The sequence below is a fragment of the Sinohyriopsis cumingii genome, chromosome 18 (genome assembly GCF_028554795.1).
Source record: "Sinohyriopsis cumingii isolate HCF-2022 chromosome 18, ASM2855479v2, whole genome shotgun sequence".
In the NCBI taxonomy this organism is placed as follows: domain Eukaryota; kingdom Metazoa; phylum Mollusca; class Bivalvia; order Unionida; family Unionidae; genus Sinohyriopsis; species Sinohyriopsis cumingii.
The window spans coordinates 41057066-41068953 of NC_142978.1; positions in this window are offsets into that span (position 1 = coordinate 41057066).

Consider the following 11888-nt stretch of genomic DNA (forward strand, 5'->3'; position numbering starts at 1 on the left):
TTATATATATATATATATATATATATATATATATATATATATATATATATATATATATATATATATATATATATATATATATATATATATATATATGCTAATTGTGACCTGAGATCAAGTATAGGACAATATAATCTTGTCACTGGAAAGATTATTCATTCGTTGTTTAACATCCGAGCAGAATCAAGATCTGGTTGTGTATAGTATTTAATTTGGAATTATTAAAATTATTTCTTCTCTGGAAATACAAAAGTGCTCTGATAACATTCTTGGAAATATAGACTTGAATTTATACTGAAGGTTCAAATAAGGATTTCTTCTTGATTGTATTGTTGTGATCCAACAAAAAACTGTTGGCGCATCAACACCGTACAAACCATCACAAGCACATCAGCACTTTCAGCGTTGGACTTGATTTGGATTTCCACTAATGTTTATTCAAAACTTTTATTACTAGGACTTTTGTCTGTAATTCTATGATTATTTGGGATCTGATTCGCAATACCGAAAATTCTTTTTTTTAAATTACATTTTCACTTTGTATTCTAACGAAATAAATCATTTGTTGAATGTTACAATGCTTGTTCTTCTCATTATTTTCTGTTACTTATTTTAAGATCATAGAAACATGACAGTATGTGTATGCAAAGAACCAGAGGCGTAGCTATGATATTTTGCGCCCGGGGACGAACTATAAAATTGGCGCCCCAGCCCCCTCCCCGTTTAATCACATTTTTGAATATTACCCTTGTTTACTTATTATAATGTAACGTTGTAAGCCTCATTTTGGCGCCCCTGTACCTTGGCGCCCGGGGACATATGTACCCCCTGCCCCCCCCCCCCCCCCCAGCTACGCCTCTGCAAAGAACACAGAGAGTGGATGCTGTTCTATGCCAAGAGTGCTAAAAACAGAGTTGATAAAATATATAAAATTTGCGTTTTAGTTTGAGGGATGTCAGAGCAGAATAGTATTGCTGTTGTATAACGTTTAACTAATGCTATATATCATATGCTATTTTGTTCATCTTGCGGAAGATTACAATGTAACAAATCTCTCTCTCTCTCTCTCTCTCTCTCTCTCATTTACCATGGAAAGCCCGCTGAGCAAGAGCAACGTATTCATAAAGACATGTAACAAGTAGAAAATGTGAGATCGCATAGGTCTACAATAGATACACGTAACATTAATGGACAAGGTAATTATGACCTGATAAGGAGCTGTTTTTTTTTTTTTCTACAGATCAGTCGCACCTCACCTCTCTCCGTGTGGGTTCGAGTCTTGTTTCGACCGATGTGGGTATGTGGGAAAGCTTGCCAGTAGCTTCTCGTGGTTGTTCTTTGCATGGTCTTTCCGTGTATATCCTATCAAGTGCCTAGAATGGCGTTAAACTGCTCAAATCACACATCAGTTCCAAATACATCGATGCAGAATTGCTACTTTGAACTGGTTGAACTTAAGCAAATATTAAAAGAATTTTTTATAAACTGAATTTGTGTGAAATTTCCATACTGTTTGTGCCAGCACTTATCTTATTTATAGCAGAGGAGTGACGGGTAAAAGTTTTAGTTGAATTACTGTAAAGATGTAGATTTATCCAGTTGTATTAATGACTCTGAAATAGGTTTTGAGAATTTTATCATACCGAGATCGTTGTAATGTATGGAGATGGGGGTCGAGACGGGGGTGGTGGTGGTGGTGGCGAGGTAATGAAGGGTACACTGAATGGCGGACCTTCCTTGATATAATTAGTAGCGTATCATTTGTACAAGATGGCAAGGTATGGATGCCATTATGCTTTAACGTTTTGCTGGTTCAATCAAATTAAAATGTGTTTGAAGTTCTCGCTGCTGCTGGTAAAACTGACTGGATGATTTAATTAGGTTTCGGGAAGATTCAAAGGTAACGTGAATTGAGATGCACTACGAATGTCTGCCTTACCAAAAGTGCATGCATATAACGTTAAGATAAGATAATTACAACAAAAATCTAAAAGACGTACAGTGCACCAGTCTATCAGTCTGGTGGCCGTCATTGTGTTTTTTTTTTTTTTCTTCTCTCACTTAGTTTGAGTTCAATTAACGTTTATTATGAATAACAGCTAAAAACGCGATTTTTCTTTTTTTCTATTATTAGATGTTAGTCATCAGCATTATATATAAACACGAAGTTCTTGTTGATGAAAAAGAGTTGTTCTATCGTTAAGCGAAAAACGGAGGTTCGAACCATTTCGTAAATGTGAGAATATTATGATGACGACATTATCGTTTAAAATATAGGGAATCGCGGTATAAATATATTAATGGTCTATGTACGTGTAATCGAAAAAGCACTGACGTGTGTAAATCTGAAACTTGTTGCTAAAACGCCTACGGGAGGCAGGTCATAACCTGTCATGCATGACGGACTAGGTTGCCTTGAAACTATGCAAGCGTGTGATGAATTATGACATGCAATACATAATTTCTCCCAAATAAAGTGATTTGAAGCGATTTACATATTGGGTTGGAATTATGAGAGAATTCCTTCAGGAAGATGTTTAACGATGGATATAAATTTGGAAGAGAATTTAAAAAGACGGTCTTCAACAATTTCCCGATTAAAATTCTAATTTCTCTCAAAATCCCTTTATTAGGTTCGTAAATACAAAGAATCATAAAGACGTGAACAATATGCAATGAATAAATGAAGTATTTAAAAGTCATGTATACTGTGGTAAGCTTGACACTTCATGCTATATTTTGCAATGTTTGCTAATAGGCATTCGGTTGTGTCACTGCAGTTCAGCGTTGGATACGCGGCTACGGCATGTGCTAGGGTAGGTGGTAGGGGCGCCCACATAATTATTTTAAAGGCGGGGGTGGGGGAGGGGCAACCATGTGGTGGTCAGCTATTGATTTGTACTGATGTAGGCCAAAACATGTTTAGAGCTGAAATTGGGGTAGTGAGTGCTCCCCCCACTGTAGGTGGGTGATCGATGCAAGATAGGTGGTTTTTCTTCAGTTAACTGATATCTTTCATCATAGAGACCACATTACAGTAACAGCTGATCACTTGTGAACGCTTTTGTATACTAGTAAGTAGGAAGAATGTGTGCATTCGACTCCATAACAATAACTTTTTGTTTAGTTTAGAAAAGTTTGTCATGATACAGATATTTATCAGTTTTTGAATTGTTTTAACACATTAAAAATTGTGAATATGCATAAATAATTAAGGAGTCTGGAAGAGAACTTTTCAAATCCTGTTAATAAAAATCGCTTCTAAAGGAAATAAATAGATGATATATCTACGTTGTTTTTTGTAGATAATAGGAATTATGTTACGAATGAAGTGGAAACGTTGTATTGTCACGAGTGGCGTATTTACGAATGACAATACAAACTATTTCTACCTCACGAGTGAAATATTTCCTTATATCAACTCAAAAGCTGTCGATTTTATGTTGTTTATTTTTTTATAATACAAATTATATATTATATTTTGTTGTTTGAGGTTCAGTTTGATACATTCTTGACGCCGCTGTTTCACTGATAACATAAATGTATACTTCAGGGTCTTGACACATTTTAAAATCAACCTATTCTGGTGGGGAGAAAGCAAGAGGAATGGTGATTGAGAAAGAGAACAAGGAATGAAATGGGCCTAAATATGGAAACACAAGTTTGAAAAATATACTTAAAGGGCAAATATACTTACTAAATTGAAAAAGAAAGCAATGAAAATGGTATTGCTACTCTGGCGATATAATTTTTTCCCACTGATATATTTCAAAATCTCATTAAAAATGATGTACGTAATTCACAGGTGAGTAGTATATCAAGGTTACACATTCAGCCAATACATCCATCACCCTAACAAGTCTGATATGTCAAATCAGTTTGCATTAAATAATTGTATATGTTTATTTTCAGGTTAAAAGTATGATTTAATAAATTTGCGAGTTTTTTTTATAACATTTGTTGGACAGGTAAATCCATTTATAACAACAGAATACCAAGAAATATATTCTAAAACAAAGACTATTTAAGATTATTGTGGGATGCATTTAGAGGCAAGGAACTGCAAAAGAAGGGAAAATCAAGACTTGCATTTAGAGAGATGGGATAAATATTGAAACTTAACGTAACTGCGACAATGTATTTCACGAGAGACATAATAAAGTAAAACTAAGACCTTACGGTTGGATGTACAGATCACTGAGGATATTTCACAATTAAGACAAATAAGAAGGACTGGATGGTATAACGGCATATTTTTAGGCTGTGCGTTTTGATTAGATGGTATTGTTACAAGCCAGAGGTATTTGCTCGACCGAGCAGTGTCAAACCCTGGAGCGACTCCTCTAAAAGTCATACTTTTACCCCACATTTCCTAAGACTTCCATACAACTTCAACTGTAAATTAGAAAGCCCGACGTGTCCATTATATACTTAAATTTTACTCTAATCAATGCATGTCCTCAGATCTCACAACTTGCCAAATATATATCAACCGCACATCTGCATTGTTTCTCTTCATAAACTTTCCGTACCGTCAGCAGTTCACGCCGTAGAAACTATATAGATATCCCTTAACACGGGGAACTATTTTTACTACGCCACCTTAGGCCAGTCAATTCATGGTCTCAAGCCATATTTCGCCAGTCAAACTGGATCATATTTTCCATCATGGTGACATAAACGGTATTTGCCAAGTCCCTTCTAGTTGAACCCATTGTGTAATTTATCGGTTTCCTACCGTAAATACTGCAACTGCTGTCACACCACCAATGTACACCACTAGATTTAAATATGGACTATGGTACGACAGGGACTCTCTTGCGGTTCCGACCTGAATTCACTAAAAGTGAACCATGGCATCATGGAAACTCACTAACACTTCCTATTGTAGCGTTTGCTCCTAGTAATTGGCTAATTATTTCGGGCTAAGGAATATTTCCATTGCGCCGAGTTCCAATAATCAAACAAGTAATCACAGATATCGAAGAATTCCTTAAAACCGGGCGCTATAACAAAATGTGCATATTCCAAATTTCTTACGGTATAATAGCATATGTGAGGCTGTGTGTTTTTTTAAAAAAAAAACATTGTGTAGTTTATATTGAAACTGTACAACTTATGTTTTAAGTTCGACATGTTTTGTATACTGCGATGTTAGCTTGGACTTCGTCAGAAAATTAATGAATTGATCAAGACAGAGTTAGGTTGGGCAAAAAAGTTTTTGAAATTGTAGAATAATAACCAAAGAGGTAATTTGCATTAAAATTTGTACGGTTGTGTAAACGAGGACTCTTGGGGAGCTTATACCATTTTTAACTTTCACTCATGTGCCCGAGCAGTAACAACACTGATATTTTAGTGATAACTGGGATATCATCAGAATTTATTTAAATAACTGCAAAAGCATTCTGTGGTTGGGAATGTATTTAACTTATTGTTTTCCTTTTCTGTTGAAGGTGCTGTAGTTGTCTATTATATATATATATATATATATATATATATATATATATATATATATATATATATATATATATATATATATATATATATATATATATATATATATGCAATAAACTGACAACGAGCAGTGCGAAACTAGTATCTATCTATCTATCTATCCATCCATCCATCCATCTCTCTCTCTCTCTCTCTCTCTCTCTCTATATATATATATATATATATATATATATATATATATATATATATATATATATATATATATATATATATATATATATATATATATATATATAACATTCAAGCGTTATGTGTACTTTACCACCTTACTCCACTATCTTTCTTCAGCCTGCTTGACGGAAAACACCAAAGTTACCACTTTTTGAGTCAGCATTCAAGGTTACAGAGAATAACAAAAAGTCACTTAAATTATTTTCCATCGACAATGTACCATTCTTACTTGGGGTTAAGTCATATGCCGATTGAGTTGGGGGCTAGCCAGTGGCTGGTAAGCGATTCCAAGTTGGAACCATTTACAATTCTCTAACTTTATTCGGTTTTCGTTATCTAGGAGGTGATCACCCTCGGTGTTATTGCCCGGATCGAGTAAACGTATAGGTAGAATAAATAGATATCTGAGCGGATGTATAAAACAGAATGAATGATTCTATCCCCCGTATATGAAAACAATAATTTAATCAATTACATAAACAACTGTGATAACAAATTACATTAGGAAGATATACTTCTTTTTAAATAAATCTTTCACCGACTTTCAAACACAAATATATTTATATTTATACAAATAGCCGATCTGTTTAAAGGATAGAATTGGTTCATCATATAATCGAGTGAACAATCAAATTCATTGCCTTGTACAACTTCATAACCTGTGCATTCCGGTTCACTCCAACGTCACGGTAGTTTTTCCTCTTGGTCCTTCCGCTATTTTGTTTTTCTCCTCCAGCCTCTCTACTGTCTCGCCTCTTCCTGGCCCTCAAACTTTGTGTGAGTAGGTGGATACGTAAGCATGTAGATGCGTAGATACTTTATCAATAGGTACGCGGATACGTCACCGAATACGTCAGTGGAGCTATTTCCCCTTATAAAATAAACAGAGAGGCAACCTAACTTTTCTGTCGGTTATTCTATTAGGAATCGACCATTACTCCCTTTCGTTATGGCCAGATATCGTTCATTCGGAATTAAGACAGATAACAAGGCTATCTGGTCAGCTAAACATGGCAGAACATAAACAAACCTAGTTTCATAAGATTAATGTACTTCCTAATGGCTATTCGATCCAGACTCACATTAACAGCACACGAAACATAACAGTTCCATTCTCGTCTTACATGGCTTAACTACGCTATTTCAGCGAATATACACATTCAAGTCTTTATCATACGTGAAATCATCTAGGATCGGTGAATACAAACAAATTCTCGTAACTCATATCAACTAAAGTAATGCATTAAATCTTAGAATAGCCATTTCCTATACAAACAAGACGACAACATCAACCAATTCGTCAAACTTATATAACGAAGATTGTTGTACGAATTCAGATGTACTCAAACGGGGCCTCGAGTGGCCGAGTGGTCTAAAGCGCTCTCCATTACGAATCACTGCCATCTCACCTCTGTCTGCATGGGTTCGAGTCTCAGATTCAGCCAATGTGGGTATGTGAGAAAGCTTGCCTGTAGCTTCTCGAGGGTGGGTGGTTCTTTCCGGGGTTTTCCCGGGTTCTTCCTCCACCATTAACACTGGCCGCCATGTATAGCCTATCGTGTGCTGAAAAATGGCGTTAAACCCTACAACAACAACAACAATGTACACAAACAGTTATACTCATATCAAGAAAGTTGATCTACGAATTTAAACAAATAAATTCATGCAAATATAAGCAGATAAATTCATGCGAGTCATAATATTGGTATCAACAAATTATATGAAAATGACACAAATACCTCGTGCTTCAAGCTTTGTTCGCTTATACCGCCAGAATTGTGTCCGTTGACTTTCCAGACATCCGGCCCCTTTGATAAATGTTTTAAGAGAGAATTTCTTCCAAACTTACTCTCGGAGTATCGTGTAGTTTCACTCTTGCAGAACAATGCAGACTGATTAGATTTTTCGTTGGGGGAATATTTAAAGCCCAAGTTGTTTCGTGAGGGAAACACGACCCTTATTTAGCGTAATCAATAAGGGTTAAATACATTTACCGCCTTTTATAGCTAAGCGCCAAAATTGGGGTCAGTCTGACCCGTACTTTCCCAAATAACTGTTCTGGAAAATTTCAATTCTGACAGTTCCGATATGAAATCAAACTTAACCGTCCCTTTTTTAGTCGTCTAACAGCTATGTAAACGAAGGCTTAGTAAATAGTCACTTCCTCTCCGGACACAGACATTAGAAATCATTGCAGTATAGCGATTTAACAAGCGCCTGTCTCCATAAATCTAATTAATTGTTCTCTAACCAAAAGTAATGTGCTCTTCATAGATCGACATAAATTTGCATCCTCACGTGCTTACGTTTTGTCCATGATCGTAGATTTGCCTCAGGCTAATGTTCATTTCTTGATGACATGTTTACATAGCTAACTGTTGTCCATGATTGTAAGTTGTAAATAAGATGTTGATATAGCTTTTTGAATATTCTAGAAACAATCTGACGGAAGTTTCCAATTAGAAATAACTCGCATCAGGGAATTCCATAACATTCTATTGTGTCTGTATAAATAGAGGCTTTCTTAACAAGTTTGGTTCCTGGTTTATGATCATTGTCTGGAATCATTTGTAGCTGTGTTCAGATATAGTTGTATACGAATTATTTAAATCATTTATTGGAATTACTAATGTGTTCATGAGAGAATTATTTAAATATTCACTGAAATTATAAAGTGCTCATTTACTTCTTCGATTTATACACACTACTAACTTGAATTACTGAGGACTCGTTCTAAAACACTCTATGTTTCATCATTGTGGCATATTAGGACCTCCACGACTATTGGAATTCGTTGATAGGACATTTGTGATTGTTCGGGATTTAATTCACAATACTGCGTTTCGTAAATTTACACATTGTTACTTAGAAACATAAATAACTTATTGATTTTACTTAAATTGTTTATTTCAGTTTCTTTTGTCACTGTTTTAGACCTAGAGTCGTAACATATCACGTGGGTTTAACTCCTCTCTCTATCTCTCTCTCTCTCTCTCTCTCTCTCCAATACGTGGTCATTGCAGCGGAAAAGCATTCCGTTAAATCAGACTCACACTGATGTACGTTTTGGTATTAGTGTGTTTACTTGATTTATCTGACCATGGCGACAACACCGACCGCCTAGCTCTCATGCGCCAGCGTTCTAGATAATTTCTATGAGTTTCCTCTGTTTTTCTGAACCATTTAGCTTTCTTTCAACACAAAATAGCGTCCATTCCCTCCAAAATGCCACAGGTGTGATCATTTATCACAAGGCCCAGAAAATGCATGTTTAGGATCAATTAACCATCTGCCCCCAAGTTGTGGTTAAACGGTGCCAGAGTCGATTTCAGTCGTGCAAGTAGACGACCGGAAGTCTTGGAGAATATGCGAAAAAGTCCATAGTTGTTCGAATGAATATAACCTTCGACTCCGAAAAGACGCTCACCTTTCATAACACAAATTCTTATAAAATGCCAACTGTTTGAATTTCATCCCTACTAAGTAATCTGAAATTATTTTGGACATTATTCTATTTTCTAGAGTACCACCAGAAATGTCTGTTAATTTGGTACTTTTCTCGAAAAGCACAATATATCTGAGATATCCTGTTGCTCCTCAAGACCGTATGCAATAACGAAAACAGTTCTTGCCCACCCCAACTTTAAGCACATTTTATTAACAAGTTATGTTTATGTGGGCGTGCGTGCGTGTGTTTTATTTTATTTTAGGACACAAGGCAGAACTGTAGCATTGATTCCATTTACATATCTTCGATCTCATTTACTTAGGTACGGACCAAGTAAGACATGTAAATGAAAACGGCCAGGACCAATTAATTTGATTGTGACAATTTTAGGAATAGTTCAGGGGAAGTACCAATTCTGTTTTCAGACTGCTCTATGCATGTAATATGTAGCTGTCATATTTTCCGGTCAGTCTGATTTGTATCAGATTTATTATATTTCAAGGTTGCGGTTAACCATAGAGTACGGAACTGTTCTGTTTTCGGACTCAGTATCACTGCATATATCTCTTGGTGCCAACACATCATTCATTCGTGATAACTGACCGAAGCACAGCTTATTGACATAATGGGGAAAATATTTCTGGACATCGATCCAACCATAGGTTGGAAAATTACGCAGTAGCTGTCATTCAGTACAAAACATACATGAATGCAGCTTTGCACAGAAATACCGAGCTAAGACGCAGGGCCGTCGAACATATGGCAGACTCCGAGTGAAGTTTACAATATAACAAGTGTGCCAGGTAACGTCAAGGTGTTTTCATTGAAGAGGAGAAAATTTTATTTCCTTGTGCTGACTCGGAATAACTGTTTCAGTCAACAAAGGCGGAGTCATACAAAGTACAGTGGTTGCCTGGAAATTAGAAACGATGCAGTACATGCCGTATGTGTACGTCTGTGACAAGCTGGAATAGATGCCGTATGTGTACGTCTGTGACAAGTTGAGTCTATAGAAACGATGTTAATTTATAGACTTCTTTTTCAAATGCTAATAACTCGATTTCAAGAGATATAAATATGAGTGCGACAGATTAATTAAATTATACATAAACCAGACAATAGTTCATGCTTCGAGGATGTGAAATCAGATGTTAACATTGATTCAGCCTGATACGTTACCATTTGTATCGAAACATCATTGCCAGAATCGTTAACGACAATGACGTTAATTATTTCATTAATCATTTTCGTCTAAGCCCTTAGTCGGAAAATTCATTATTAATGAGGATAGCTCCAGGTAACGTTTCGCTTAACTTTATCATAATGGCGCATTCATCAGTCTCAATATATATATATATATATATATATATATATATATATATATATATATATGTGTGTGTGTGTGTGTGTGTGTGTGTGTGAGAGAGAGAGAGAGAGAGAGGCAGACAGACAGACAGAAAGACATAATAAAGTATACTTGCCCGTTGAATGAAGGGCATATTTGGTGGATCTAGTCTCATACGTTTCACACATTCCCCTTCATGACCCAAAATTAATTTCCAATCAGTACACATTCCCATTGATGACCCCGAATTAATTTCCAATCAGTACACATTTCCGCGCTTGCACTAGTTGATACGGGTAAAGGCAAACACCCAACAGCTTTTCAATTTCAATATGAAGAAAACCTATGAAAGAAATAAAAACTTAAATATATCCCAAGTTCTTGACTGTTCCGATGACCCATTAGTACACATTAATTACGTGAACCAGGGCCAGATTAAGGCCTTTGGGGGCCCTGGCACAGTCAATATAGGGGCCCATAGCTATCCTGCCTTGCCCATAGATATGGTTACAGTACTATGTACTATTAACAACACTGCCTGTGAAATCAGACGATAATATACGGGGCTCCTTGAGCCTCGGGGGCCCTGCCTGCGAAATCAGACAATACACAAGCCCCTTTGAGCCTCGGGGGCCCTGTCTGTGACATCAGACAATACACAAGGCCCTTTGAACCTCGGGGGCCCTGTCTGTGACATCAGACTATACATAAGGCCTTTTGAGTCTCGAAGGCCCTGCTGTGAAATCAGACGATAATATACGGGCTCCTTGAGCCTCTGGGGTCCTAGGCACGTTGCCCAATTTGCCATATGGATAATCCGGCCCTGACGTGAACAATGCCACCCTAAAAAAAAAAACAAAAAAAAAAAAACATCGTATTAAATCTTTGAAAATGGGCGCAAACGTACAGTTTGTATCAGATGTTCTAATATATACATTACATAATTTTCTTCTCCCGTATTTTCTTCTAAGAAATGGATTAAAAACGTGTTCAGAATGTGGGGGATATCGTACCAGAGAAATATTACCACGGACATATTGTTCCGCAAATATAAACAAGTAATTGTTTCATACAATTATATATCAAACTAAAGAGTTTAGGCCCACTGCACCAATCTAAGAAAATTTGGCTATGACCTTTGCTGGAATTTTTCCAGTCTGTTGCTGTGTCACATATTTCTGCGAACGATATATTCCAGCCTATTCTCTCTCTCTCTCTCTCTCTCTCTTTAAACATCCATTCACAGATATACATGTATGTATAGACAGTAACTTTGTCAAATTTTACCGCAACTTATACTGAATGACAAATATAACAAACGAAGTTTTCTTCAATACAGTTAGTCAGGCTAATATGTCTTCTCTTAAGCTGACTTTTTATTTCATCAAATCAGATCATTTTTAATGT